A 15,607-nucleotide genomic window follows, 5' to 3' on the forward strand; every position below is an offset into this window, starting at 1 on the left:
CCCTGTGAAGATGTATGATTTATTACATCATTTCTGCACTGTCTGTACGCTCAGGTATTTCCTGTGTCTAGATTTTATCTAATGCATAGGTTTGAACAATGTGGTGTCTCATGACTCGAATGAATGCATTTACACAACATTGTATACGAATACAACCTGAGATATATAATTGTAATTGTAATTGTACAGTATAGTGATTTTGGGATTCTCTTTCGGTAACCTAAGATGTCTTTCTCCTGCAGTAAATTGGTGGACTGTTATTTGATTTATTAGATAGAGGACCCTAGCCGATCCACGGCTTTATTTTTATTCTGTTTATGTTTTAAACGGTGTAATTTTGTGTGTACCCACGTCCTGTTGGGATCTGCCCATCTGTGGGCTTTATTGCATAACCTGTATAACATCTTTAGGTTGCGCACACTGACACTCTAAGATGGTGCCTACAGTTACCACAGTGGGGTTGTCCTCTGTCAATTTCAATTATCTCAATTAGAGAGTGAAAATGTCTTATTTAATCCACCAAGTAATGCACAACGTTGTTACCACACTGACGAAGGCAGCACGCCGAAACGCGTTTGTGGAGGGTGCCTGCAAGAAATAAATAAACCTGCACTGTTTCGATAAGTAACCCCCGAGTGCTGTCATCTTTCTCGAATGTGAGGAGGTGTTGGAGCGTGATATATATATATATATATATATATATATATATATATATATATATATATATATATATATATATATATATATATATATATATATATATTTAACACTCCTCCGCCGTTTGGACGAAAGTAATGGGCGCACTCCCTCTGAGTTCCACAAATTGATTTATTTAAATCTCTTCAGCAATGAAAACAACACGATCTACGCGTTTCAGTGCTCCTAGCACCTTGCTCACGATCTCTTTCTTAAGTTTTTTGTAACACATTTAAAGCAACCTCAGTGTTTGATGTTACATCACATCCTGTTCTCAGTAGCTAGGCATTGTGGTATTTCTGGTTTTTAACAAATTGTTTATAAAAGAAGTTTCTAAGTGAAATTAAGCCATTTAACAAGAGAAATCAATCAACCTTTTGCTTTCATTCTTGCACTTATGATAATATTGTCTGACATTATAATTTTTCGCCATTATTTTTGCCACCTCTTGTTCATTTCCATCCCTCTAGTGGGATTAGTCAACTATTTGTTGATAAGGTTCCCTTATTTTTGGCCTTTGCTTTCATTCTTGCATTCATGATAATGTTAGCTAACATTATAATTTTTCGCCATTATTTTTTGTCAACTCTTGTCCCTTTGACAAAAATAATGGCGAAAAATTATAATGTCAGACAATATTATCATGTTACAAAAAACTTAAGAAAGTGATCGTGAGCAAGGTGCTAGGAGCACTGAAACGCGTAGATCGTGTTGTTTTCATTGCTGAAGAGATTTAAATAAATCAATTTGTGGAACTCAGAGGGAGTGCGCCCATTACTTTCGTCCAAACGGCGGAGGAGTGTTAAATAATTAACGGCGAGGTTCTGCCGTAGGGACCGCACCCACATCGAGCGCTCTATGGCCGGGAAACTGGGAACCGGCGTGTGAAGATTCAATTTCACCCGACCGGAGTGAACGCTGACAGGAGGAAGAACCGGCAATAACTCGGAACACGCACACCGCTCTGTGAGGAGGTAAGAGTGTGCCTGTGTGGGGAAGGAGTTCAGCCGTAAGACTAACGTGTTTGGGAAAAAGCGAAGCAGTCAGTTTTGTGTCGGAAAGTTACACATTAGGTTTGGAAGCATCGCGACTTGTATTTCATCACGGTATGAAACGCGCGTAAACAACCTATCTGTTTAATGTGCACAAGTACGACCTTTGAGTTACCAAGTGCCACGATAAAAAGACTCAAAACAAACATCAGTAATTGTAAACATAATGGAACAAAGGGCAGCAAAGCGAGATGAATTACTGACTACGATGTTTGTGAAAGGCAATGCAGACAAGGATAAAGGGGAAAAACAAACAAAATCAGATACCCCCAAATCGGATGTTAAAAGCAAGTTGAGAATGTGGGAAAAATTGAGCCGTAAAGAGATAAACAAATCTTGGGAATTTATTACACTCAAAAAATATCTGGAAGTGCAAAGGATCCCAAGGGGCTTGAGAATTATGTTGATGCCCAGCCACCAAGACACATCAAATGAATTACTTGAAGAATGGGGGGAATTCATTTTAAAATCATCTCTAGGACTAGTAGCAATTCTTGTGAAACATATTGAAATCAGCCTGAATAAAATACAGGAAGAACTAAAGGAAATGGAGAAAGAGGTCACATCCTTAAAACTCAACAATGAAATGATTAAATTTAAGGAGGAACTAGAAAGCCAAATTGAAAAACATGAGGATACAGTGAGAGAACGCAAGCATAATAAATTCATACGTGATACTGTGGACTATGAGGAGGGCTGTATATTTACCTTCTCCAGGAAATACGACTTTTTTAAACAACTGTCCCCACAAAAACGTGGCTCAAATCTTTCTAGCAGCGCATCTTCCTCATGTTCATTAATTTCAATGGAAGGAAATGAAGGTGAACCAAGTACATCAGTAAATAATGAAAGGATGCCTTTTTTAGGAGACATGCGCCTCGTGCTACAACAAAGACAGTGGGAACAGAGCCGAGGCGCACAAAATCAATCAAGAGGAAGGTGAAGAGGACAGCGATGGACTACAAACAAAAAAAGACAAGAAGGGGCAACAGGAACAAATCAATCAACCGAAAAAGTGGGCACGGAAACACGGAGTAGGCGCCAGAAGAGGGGGAAATAAATAATGAATTGCAAATCATTAACCTCTCAAAAAGAACAATCACTGAAACAGAAACCATGTTATTAAAACGAGGCATAAACTTCTGCCCAAAGAAAAAGATGAACATTGCTCAAGTACGAATAGACCTCTATCTATACATAAGAAAGATCAAATTCGCCAAGTTCTTTGAGGAAAATAAAAACAAAAAAGATTTCCAAAAAATACAAATGGAAGAAGAAAGCACCCCAAATCTATGTGTAAAAGAAGCAGAGGCATATACCACACTCCTGAATCCAGATATAACCGATGAAAATGAAATAACGGTTAGTCAAGCAATTGCACAAACAGGAGCAGGCATCAGCAAACTAAAGCCCAAATCGAAATTTTATCCCCAGTTACCGGCTGGAAACAAGGTGGATATTTTTCAAGAAGCTGTGATCCAGGACTTATATAAAATCAAGGAATCCAATTACAAAGATAACTTAACCCTGGAGGAACGAAAAACACTAGAAAATCTGTGCAAAGATGATCAAATAGAAATAAAAATGGCGGACAAGGGAGGAAATATTGTGATTTGGGAAAAGAGTTCATACATCATTGAAGCCCATAGACAATTGAAAGATGTTAAATACTATGAGAGGCTAAAAACTAATCCAACACTTGAAATAAAGAATAAATTGGATGAAAAATTAAGACAATGGAAACTGAATAATTTGATTGATGAAGATGAACAAAAGTATCTAACAACCAGCCACCCGACAACAGCCACAATATATTTCCTGCCAAAGGTCCACAAAGATCGAAACAAACCTCCAGGAAGACCAATTTTATCCGCAAAGGGCTCGCTTTTGGAACCTGTCTCAAACTATATAGATCACTTTCTCAAACCACATGTCATACAACTAAGCTCATACATTCAAGATACTAATGATCTCTTGAGAAGACTGGAAAATACACCATGGCAAGAAAATTACCAACTGATTTCCATGGATGTCGTATCTTTATATACGAACATACAAAATGACACTGGAATAAAGGCATGTAATTACTTTTTGCAACACAGAGACATCAAATACAAAAATCACAACCAAATGTTGTTAGACATGATTGAACTATGTCTATCGCAAAACATCTTTCTGTTTGGTGAGGAGCTATATAGACAATCCAGTGGAACCGCAATGGGTTTTTCATTCAGCCCGAATTATGCGTGTCTCACAATGGGATACTGGGAAAAGGAAATAGCCTGGGCACCCGAACATGTTCAGTTCACTTGCAAAATTATGTGTTGGATAAGGTTTATAGATGACCTTCTGATCATCTGGGATGGAACTCAAGAAGAATTCCAGGATTATTACAGGATCATCAACAGTAGTATGACAGGGTTAACCTTCACATACGAAATCAACAACAAGGAGGTAACATTCCTGGATACCCGCATCTACATCAAAAATAATCAGATCAACACGACGTTGCACAGAAAAGAAACGGCTACTAATGCAACATTAGAAGTGACTAGCTTCCACCAGGCCTCCCTGATCTCAAGCATCCCATATGGGGAGTTTCTTCGCATCCGAAGAATATGCAGCGAAGATTCTGAATGGCAAAAACACAGTGCCACAACAAAACGAAGATTCAAAAATCGCAAATATAATCAGGGGAACATTGAGAAATGTTGGAAAAGAGCCAATGAAAAACCCAGACAGGAATGCCTGAAACGATCGAACAAAGATAAAAGCGATCAAGAACCCATAAGACTTATCACTGATTACTCTGAAAACAGTAAAAAACTTCTTGAAATCATGAGAAAAAATTGGAAGATTCTACATTTGGATGACACTTTAGTGAAGCTAGTGGGGCAACATCCAGTGGTAACATACAGGAGAGCACCGAACCTGAAGGATCAGTTGATTCACAGTCATTGCAAACCCAATAAAAAGAAAGACTGGCTTAAAACCACTGGCTTCATGAAATGTTATGGTTGCAAAATGTGTCAAATTGCCAAACAAACCAAGGAAATATGTACGTGGGTAGCACCAAAGGAGAACTAAAAAAACGAATAATGGAACATGCGAGAGCCACAGTACATAAGGACAGAGCCAACGCAGTGGCAAAACATATGGAGCTAAAGCACAATGGAGATTGGCTAAAATTGAAATTCTTTGGGATAGAAACTATACCAAAGAACATACGTGGAGGAGATCGCGAAAAAATTCTGATACAAAAGGAGTCACGCCACATCCTAAATTTCAGAACTTTAAGTCTGCATGGTCTGATCCAATCGGAAGAGTTATATATTCATCTCTAATATGGACAAATGAGAAACACAACAAGTGAACTGGTGAGGTTGAAAACCATTTCAAAACAAGACTTAATGATGTAAAAATAAGGGAGCCTTATCAACAAACAGTTGACTAATCCCACTAGAGGGATGGAAAGGGACAAGAGTTGACAAAAATTAATGGCGAAAAATTATAATGTTAGCTAACATTATCATGAATGCAAGAATGAAAGCAAAGGCCAAAAATAAGGGAACCTTATCAACAAATAGTTGACTAATCCCACTAGAGGGATGGAAAAGAAGAAGAGTTGGCAAAAATAATGGCGAAAAATTATAATGTCAGACAATATTATCATAAGTGCAAGAATGAAAGCAAAAGGTTGATTGATTTCTCTTGTTAAATGGTTTAATTTCACTTAGAGACTTCTTTTATAAACAATTTGTTAAAAACCACAAATTCCACAATGCCTAGCTACTAAGAACAGGATGTGATGTAAATGTAAATGTAAATGTATAGGCATTTATATAGCGCACTACTTACCCGTAGGGTCCCAAGGCGCTTCGACCGCTGCGAAACCCTTCCTGGCTTCCCTGAGAGATGGTCCCTTAGTGGGTATCTCCAGGGTGAGACCAGGCATCCCCAGCGGTCTGGTGGGGCCGTTAGTGAAGATGAGGCAAGCTAATGCCCAGTGTTGCCGAGTGTGATCACTGATCAGAGTGGGCACCGAGGCGAGAGAATTATCGAGTCCGGTGACCCTGGTCCAGAAACCTGCCGCGCCGGGAATCGAACCCTGGTCCCGGGCCGTCCTCTGCTCTCGCGTCTGCCGCCTCTAACCAGTGAGCCACACTACTTCACTGTAACATCAAACACTGAGGTTGCTTTAAATGTGTTACAAAAAACTTAAGAAAGTGATCGTGAGCAAGGTGCTAGGAGCACTGAAACGCGTAGATCGTGTTGTTTTCATCGCTGAAGAGATTTAAATAAACTCCTGTTCCTTTCTTCAGTGGCGTAGAAGGCAAGTGCCAGCTGCAGGCGCTTAGTGATCCTGGGAAGCACCGACCGGTGTTTTCACATTTGGAGCGAAGGTGTGAGCGAAGGGTCTTGCAGAGGATTCTAGCTCCAGCCCTAAGTAACAACACGTAAAGCCGAGCAGGCGGCTTCAGCTTAAACTTTCCAATGACTGGCTTCACTTGGTGCTGGCATACAGGCGCGCCCACAGTGGTAAGATTTGAGGAGGACCACATCACCCAGAAGGCCTTCGGCCACGCCTACCTTAGCAGGGGATGTAATTACCATGTGCTCTTCACTAAGCGCCTGCAGCTGGCACTTGCCTTCTACGCCACTGAAGAAAGGAACAGGAGTTCCTGAAACGCGTCTGGCGTTTTAATCTTTTATATGAAAGTTGCGTGAACAAACCTGCTGGCAGGCTGTTACTTGAACAATAAAGAAGGGTGTTGAAAGTTACCTTCGTGAGGCTTCTTCTCTACTTGGGTTCTGCAATTGGTTGGATATGATGCGGCCGTCCCGGTCGCGGAGGAGAAGCCTGTCGCCCCAGCGGATCCTGGGAAGCACCGACCGGTGTTTTCACATTTGGAGCGAAGGTGTGAGCGAAGGGTCTTGCAGAGGATTCTAGCTCCAGCCCTAAGTAACAACACGTAAAGCCGAGCAGGCGGCTTCAGCTTAAACTTTCCAATGACTGGCTTCACTTGGTGCTGGCATACAGGCGCGCCCACAGTGGTAAGATTTGAGGAGGACTACATCACCCAGAAGGCCTTCGGCCACGCCTACCTTAGCAGGGGATGTTATTACCATGTGCTCTTCACTAAGCGCCTGCAGCTGGCACTTGCCTTCTACGCCACTGAAGAAAGGAACAGGAGTTCCTGAAACGCGTCTGGCGTTTTAATCTTTTATATGAAAGTTGCGTGAACAAACCTGCTGGCAGGCTGTTACTTGAACAATAAAGAAGGGTGTTGAAAGTTACCTTTGTGAGGCTTCTTCTCTACTTGGGTTCTGCAATTGGTTGGATATATATATATATATATATATATTCCCTTAAAAAATCATAGGTTTCAGGCCTTATATAGTTAGGAATTAGCATTTAAAAAACCATTGAAATTGCTCCTATATAGTTAGGTGTACTAACTATATTTCGCGCACCCGCAATCCACTGCTGATGATGTCACATATTACATAATTCATGACATGGTCAGTGACCTCACTGATGACATCACTGATGACTTCTCAAATGACATCACTGATGAGGGCTAGAGGGTTGGGGGGTCTCTACCCTGCCCCCTTTTCGTGTTTTCCACTCTTGTTTTGGGCTCTCTTGTGCCTCAGTTCTCCTGAAAAACTAGACAGTTTGGAATGTTGACAGTCGACTGCCAGCCAATAAGAAACTCGCTCGCGCACGTAAGGGTAAGCGCGTAAGGGTAAGTGCGTACTGTACGCGTACGGTGAGAGCATATAGATATATAATTTGCTCAAATTCAATTTTCTCAACAACTGCTGGAGGGATTTTCACCAAATATAGAAAAGGCACTACTGCATACCTGTCCCGACCATTTTGCCAAGTTTGGTGTAATTCCGTTCAGCCGTTCGGGCTGTAGCCGTGTCTAAAGGTCCCATAGAAAATGCCATTTGAAAAAATTCAAATTCAATTTTCTCAAGAACTACTGGAGGGATTTTCACCAAACATAGCAAAGGCACATCTGCATACCAGGCTCTACCATTTTGCCAAGTTTGGTGTAATTCCATTCAGCCGTTCGGGCTGTAGCCGTGTCTAAAGGTCCCTATGGAAATGAACATGGGGAAAACACGTTTTGGGACCCCCCCTTTCAGCCCCCGCTTGACGAATCCCCCCGAAACTTTCAGGGAAGGAGCGGAGCGGAGCTGGCCAAAATCCTGGAAAATTACACACAGATTCCTCAATCCGCACAAAAGTTATTCCCAATAGAATTTTGAGCGCATATAGATATATAATTTGCTCAAATTCAATTTTCTCAACAACTACTGGAGGGATTTTCACCAAATATAGAAAAGGCACTACTGCATACCTGTCCCTACCATTTTGCCAAGTTTGGTGTAATTCCATTCAGCCGTTCGGGCTGTAGCTGTGTCTAAATGTCCCAGAGAAAATACCATTTGAAGGATTTCAAATTCAATTTTCTCAAGAACTACTGGAGGGATTTACACCAAACATACAAAAGGCACTGCTGCATGCCAGTCCCTACCATTTTGCCAAATCTGGTGTAATTACGTTCAGCCGTTCAAGCTGTAGCCTTGTCAGAATGTTCCTATATAAATTAACATGGGGAAAACACGTTTTGGGACCCCCCTTTTTTCTCGGCCCCCGCTTGACAATTGCGCAGCGAGGCAAATTTAAGGAAAATTGCAGGCAGATCCCTCAATTGGCGCCAAAGTTATTCCCAATAGAATGTTCAGAATTTCCTATGGTAACTAGGTCCTAACTATATATACCTACTGGCGACCGCCAGTAGGTAAAATATATATATATATATATATATAAATATATATATATATATATATATATATATATATATATATATATATATATATATATATATATATATATATATAGAGAGAGAGAGAGAGAGAGAGAGAGAGAGAGAGATGACTAATTTCCTGAGCCTGAACTGTGATGAATAAAAGCCCTAGTACATAAAAGTAAGATTACCTTGTGCGCTCACTGGCCCACACACAGTTATCACCCACAGGCACATGACAAGCAACTACCTACGTAAGCAACGCCGAGGGAGTCGTACCCATGAAATAATAAGAGTACATTTTATATAAGCCACCTGTAGTTAATGGAGCTAAACCACCGTATAACAACATTATCACATGAAAAAGAAACAACAACCGCCGTTCTCAGGATAAAAAATAAAAACACGAGTCTGGTAACAACGATAGATCTACTCAAAACCACAGGAAAGAGACACTCTTTTAGTATCGAGGAGCACAGCAAAGATCCCTCGCCAGAAGTGGAACAACAGCAGATCCAGGGTTGGAGGGGAGCAGATGTTGTTCAGACTCATTTGCCTCTATAATAAAAAAACATATTATGACTCGTTGCTCAATAAAAGCGCACACATTAGAGGCAGCATACCATTTCAGCTAATGCCACAGTGTAATGGCGTCTCGGTGACTCACTTCACTGCAGGGTGTTTCATGAGTGTGTTATAGCTGTCAAAAGCTGCACGCCTGCTAATATTATTATTATTAGCACAAAAGGCTTGAGTCAAACCCCATAATTGTCTCATGCATGAAACGGTAAAATGAGAGCTTTATTTCACATAACCAAAGCAAACTGCTTCTGAACGTTTCTCTTTTCTCTACAGTGTATTTTTCACAGTTCACCTTTTTTTTTACTTTTTCCACTTGCCATTGGAACTAGCTTTCTGCTCTTCCCTCTTACTGTTGCATTCATTCATAAAGCGCTTTTCCAAACGTCATCACATGCAAGCTCTGGCTTCATAAGACCCGGTGCCATGCACACGAAGTTAACAGTGCAAGCGCTACTTTAATGCACTAAAGGGCACATTTATAAAAAGAATTTCAGAGCGCGGAGCTGTGCCAAATTTGGCAGTGCTCCACCATTTTGTAAATGCAGGGTTGTGCCGTATTCTAACGTGTGTGTTTCCCTTAGTGCTGGTGTAAAAAAGCTGGTTAGCGCCAGCGCAGGCACCCTACCGCCATGTTGCAAGGTTGCCTGCACTGCAGCAGGCACGATTGTTTATGCGCAGGAAGGGACACCTTCCTGCATATAAACAATCAATAATGGCGATTTGCTCTTTCCATGTGTGCTTCAGAATGCAGTATACATGGAAAGAGCAAAAAACGAGGAGAAATTAATAATTTCTCCTTTTAATGCCATTCCAGCGCCTGTTATCTATGGCTTTAGTGTTTGGTGCTGTCTCAGCCTTGTAAATCTGGAGCAGTGTCAAAAAGTAATATGTGTTGTGGTAGAACGCCCACAGCAACACCCATTGCACGCCGCTTTGCCACAGACGACTGCAGCAGAGAGGGGCATATTTACAAGGTGGCATTAAGACCCGCTAAGTGGCTTAGCGCCACCTTGTAAATATGTAAAATGGTGCTACACAGCGAAAGACAAAAAAAGTGACACTCCGGTGGCGATAGGGGTTTGTAAATATGCCCCATATCTGTGCCACATATTTGGGCTGAAGAGTGCTTTTATTAGTGGAAGAATTGGAGCAATGCTATTTTACCACTAAAGGCACTGGCAAATGGTTGTTGCAACTCAAACTTTAAAAAGCTTTTTAATCGAAATATTGCAGCATTAGTTGATATCTCGAGTATACATCAGAACACAATAGCATAACACAAATCAACATACCAATACTAAATCATAATAGTTCATGACAAAACGGTCACAACAGAATGCAACACAGCAACCACATTACAACACAGCAACAACGTCTTGCAATAATGCAATATAACAGCACAAAAAACACCACGGACAAAATGTAACTCTAAAATTCGCACAAACATTCTTGTCACACATTATCCCCTCCAGTCCTGAAATGTGTTTTATAATACTGTGATGTAAAGTGTTTGCACCAAGCACTGCCTTGTTTACCAGCCAGAACATGTCAAAATGTCAAAAATGTTTTGTATTCAGGCTGCTGGTCCTTGTTCGCATGGAGGGAGAGAAGCCGAAGACAACAGTGTCCAAGCTCAGAAGATGGAACTGCTCAGGGCCATTATGTGAAACTAGTTTATTTATATAATCTCCATGTTTTCTATAGCGTGGACCAGGCTTCAGCGCCGTCCAATAATTGTACATAAAAATTATTTTCTGAATACTTAGAAAATAGGTGTAGTGCAAAAAATATTTTTACTGTAGGTTTGACAGACATAAAATGTTGTAGGGAATAGCAGGAAATATGTATAAGCAAATAGGTGACATTGTAAAAATAGGGAAACAAGTCCCTCCAATAGCAGGCATCACAAGGCATAACCATAAAATATATATATAACAGTTTATGTGTAGCAAAATACTGAAATTACTCAGAATCAGTTGAAATTTATAAATAGGTGGCAGGTCCTTACAAGCATTGGCAAAGCCAGTAGGTCTGTGTTTAATGTGCTAAGCATTAGCTGTTTAGAGTGAGACAGATAGTGGAAAAAGCAGGAGTGGATGGACAAGGCTAGAGTTGGGAAGCAGTTCTTAATGCAGTTCAATGCAAGCACTTAAGAGGAGACTAAAGGATATACCCAAACAACCAGTAGCATTACGTGAAAGATGAATACTCTACTGGGCTAAGCCACGATGTGGCTGGCAAAGACTAAAGAAAATGGCGGCAATAGGCTGGCAGAAGAATGCTGAATATGTGAATTCTGGGCACTCCTTGTGACGGCCCAGGATTTGCAGATCCAGCATTGAAATATGGGTATCCTGCTATAAAATTATTTTTGATTAAACATTGTATTGCCAGGGTGTCCTAATGGGTCCTCTCACATGGGCCTCGTGGTAAGGGTGTTCTTCCCCTGCCTCCTTACGCCCTTTTCTTTTGATATCTACCAGCATGTTGCTCCATGCACCGTGTTGAGTAACGGCAGCGGCCACAGAAATGTGTCTGTGATGGCCACCCAGTGAGAATGTAGTGACTTAGTGAATCAGGATCTGAAATCGTGACCCCACAATAGAACGTGGGAGGAAAAGCTACCTTGTCCAATGTTGTGGCTTTATTTTTTCAATTGAATTCACAAATTCTCAGATTTGCAAATCTGTGGTGGATCCACAAATTTATTGTCTACATATCTCTAAAATGTATTTTCTTCATACCTAACATGAGCCCCTTTTTGAATGGTAATTTCTCAAAAAAATGCTGAATAGTTGTAAACCAAACATAAAATCCCCTCTTCCATGAGCAAATTTCTAACTTCATGCCAAATTTTGTGTAATTCTGTTCAGCTGTTGTTTCTGTATCGCAGAGCAAACAGTCCTATATAAACTAAAATGTAAAATGGTGCTGAGACCTCCTTTTTTTCTTCACCTCAGCTTGACAGACTTGAATGGAACTTCCCAGTAAGAACCTAATGTGGATGTTCTATTTTTTTGGAAAGTTTCTTGTGGATTTGTGAAGCAGCTCCAAAGTTATTAAGAAAACAAAAAAATCCCTTCCTGTGGAAACTCTCACTCTACCATAGCAAGACTGGCGTAATTATGTAAGACATTTTTGGTAAAATCTGCAACTTTTGCCAAAACAAATGTCAAATTATTTGGCAGATGCAGTAAATCCATAATTATGCTATCAATGCTGCAGCCACATAATTGACCAACCCTCATCATTACCCATTGTATTATTAACAAAATATCAAGAAATGTAAGCAAAGTTTAAACACTCTAATTTCAATCAGTGCCCATTGTTATCTGCAAATTGAATAATACCTTTTTCAAGCTAACTACCCCTAAATAAAAATTTCATTTAAATACTTAATGAGTGAAATGTTTAATAGGGTTCTGTCCTGCCTTTTTGAGGTTCTAGTGGCAGGCCTTGTGGTTTATGATGTTATCAGTGCTCCTCAATGACCATGTGTACGATATTATACAATTACCTGTTATGTACCCTCTCTCTCTCTCAGTATATTTTCAACAATAAATTTACAAAACTAAGTGGGGAAGACAACACATATATTCATAAACTTTATTACTGATAACACAGTTTATTATTGGTCATCCTTTTTATAATATAATACAAATTTCCAAACATCAAATATTTGACAATATCCTAAATGTATTCCAAAATCGTGATCATTACACCATATATATCAGAATGACATCCTTTGAAAAATAGGCTTGCAGTCGCCTCAGCCTACACCTGTTTTGTGAAATCTCTGCTTTTTCAAGGAGATCTGACCAATACTATTTGTGCTTAGAATATTCAACTCCAGTGTTCATAATTCAAATCCCTCCTGTAGTATCCTTCAATATCTAAACCCGATTCATCTTAGATCAAGATTTTTTCAAATTTCATTTAATAAGACATGTTCTTAGCTTGCACCGGTTCGAGAAGTAGCCTTTTGGCTTTTTTTCAGACTATTGACATTTGAGAATACTACAGGAATTATTTGAAAAAGCACTAGCATTAGAAGACCAAAAAACTACTAAAATTTGCCAGTTACTCATAAATGATATTTCTATGTTTTTTAAATGTAAAGTAATATCTCTATACAAAACTTGCGTGGCCATCCCCAGGTGGGTGATCAAGCTCCCTTTAGTAGGCAATCACTCACAGACCCTACCCCAAATTCTTACTTGTTTTTTAATTATATTTCCTAATCCCATGGGAGTCTTGCAGAAGCCAGGGGAGCTGCTCTCTTTCCCAAGGGACTCCCGCAGGAGTTCACATAGGCCCAATAGCTCTCTCAGGACTCCCTTAGGATCGCAGAGCCACCACCCCCAAAAAATATACGCTTTTACATTTTACCCTATGTGCGTCTACTTGCAACCCCCCAACGTCCATGGTGTCAGGGAAAGACTACCCTTCCCCTAATGCATTTTTTAAAAAACTTTTCTGTCCTGTAATGATGGCCAAACATTTTTGTTCATGTTGCAGCCAGCCAATCACAGCGTGAGCTCCAGTTGGATTGGTTTGCCCCTGCAGGATCAAAACGGCCGACAGGAGAAAAAAAAGCTGTGTCAGCCAATCAGGATGCTCTATTTTCTTAGTCTGCGGTTCCACTGGACCAGTGGGTTACTTGCAGGATCAACTGTCAATCTGTCTATACATTTTTAATCTTAATTTCTCAAAAACTACTGAACAGATTTACACCAAAATAACAAAAGAAAGGGATCCTCAGCTCCTCGTGCTGTTTTGCTGTCCCTGGGCTGCTTTGCGTGTGTTTTGCTGCACCTACCCCGGATTTCACTAAAGGCCGGATTTTAACCAACTCCTCGCCACAAAGACTCAGAGGTTTGAAAGGATTTACCAGGGTGCAGAACAGGGCAGAGCAGGGCTGCGAGCGCGCAGGGAGTCGATGTTCCAGGAGTCCCTGCCGGCCGATAGAACACACCTGGCCCGCTCTCCCTGCTAGCCCCGCCCCCCTGAGCACCGGGGGATTGAAAGCCTCGCTTCATTCCTTGCTCCACGGGATCCTCCGCTCCTCATGCTGTTTTGCTGTCCCTGGGCTGCTTTGCGTGTGTTTTGCTGCACCTACCCCGGATTTCACTAAAGGCCGGATTTTAACCAACTCCTCGCCACAAAGACTCAGAGGTTTGAAAGGACTTACCAGGGTGCAGAACAGAGCTGAGCAGGGCTGCAAGCGCGCAGGGACTCGATGTTCCAGGAGTCCCTGCCGGCCGATAGAACACACCTGGCCCGCTCTCCCTGCTAGCCCCGCCCCCCTGAGCACCGGGGGATTGAAAGCCTCACTTCATTCCTTGCTCCACGGGATCCTCAGCTCCTCGTGCTGTTTTGCTGTCCCTGGGCTGCTTTGCGTGTGTTTTGCTGCACCTACCCCGGATTTCACTAAAGGCCGGATTTTAACCAACTCCTCGCCACAAAGACTCAGAGGTTTGAAAGGACTTACCAGGGTGCAGAACAGGGCTGAGCAGGGCTGCGAGCGCGCAGGGACTCGATGTTCCAGGAGTCCCTGCCGGCCGATAGAACACACCTGGCCCGCTCTCCCTGCTAGCCCCGCCCCCCTGAGCACCGGGGGATTGAAAGCCTCGCTTCATTCCTTGCTCCACGGGATCCTCAGCTCCTCGTGCTGTTTTGCTGTCCCTGGGCTGCTTTGCGTGTGTTTTGCTGCACCTAACCCGGATTTCACTAAAAGCCGGATTTTAACCAACTCCTCGCCACAAAGACTCAGAGGTTTGAAAGGACTTACCAGGGTGCAGAACAGGGCTGAGCAGGGCTGTGAGCGCGCAGGGACTTGATGTTCCAGGAGTCCCTGTCGGCCGATAGAACACACCTGGCCTGCTCTCCCTGCTAGCCCCGCCCCCCTGAGCACCGGGGGATTGAAAGCTTCACTCCTATTGGACCCAATCATCATTTAAGAAGATTACGACTCCGCAGCGCGGGAGCGCGCGGGAGCGTTCCGGGAGAAGCCCGGGCAAAGGGCGGGCCCTCTAAGGCCCTCGTAGGCCAGAGTAGGCTGGGCTGGGCCTAGCCCTTAACATCTGCAGTACAGTGGTCCGTGCCCCGACAAACGTTGGTTATGCTGACAGAAGAGGAAACCCCTGGGAAGAAAGGAAGACTACGCAATGGGTCTTTGGACAACTACTTCCCCAAGGTACTGAATGAGGGTGATAAGGACTCCATTTTAGCTGAGCGCAGGGCTGAGCGGCGTCGCTCAGTTGAGAGCATGAAAAATAGACACCTCACTGACAGTACTCCTCTTGTTTTGACCCGGGAGGGAGGCTCGCTAGACATGAGTGGGGATAATGCTAGCCAAGTAGGTGTTCCCCTTTTGCTTCGTGATTTTACACCCCCACCTAGCTTGCCCTCGGATCATATTATAATTGTTTCCCCTACCCCTAGCCCCGGTCG

Source organism: Lissotriton vulgaris, chromosome 4_1 (assembly GCF_964263255.1).
Source record: "Lissotriton vulgaris chromosome 4_1, aLisVul1.2, whole genome shotgun sequence".
Classification (NCBI taxonomy): domain Eukaryota; kingdom Metazoa; phylum Chordata; class Amphibia; order Caudata; family Salamandridae; genus Lissotriton; species Lissotriton vulgaris.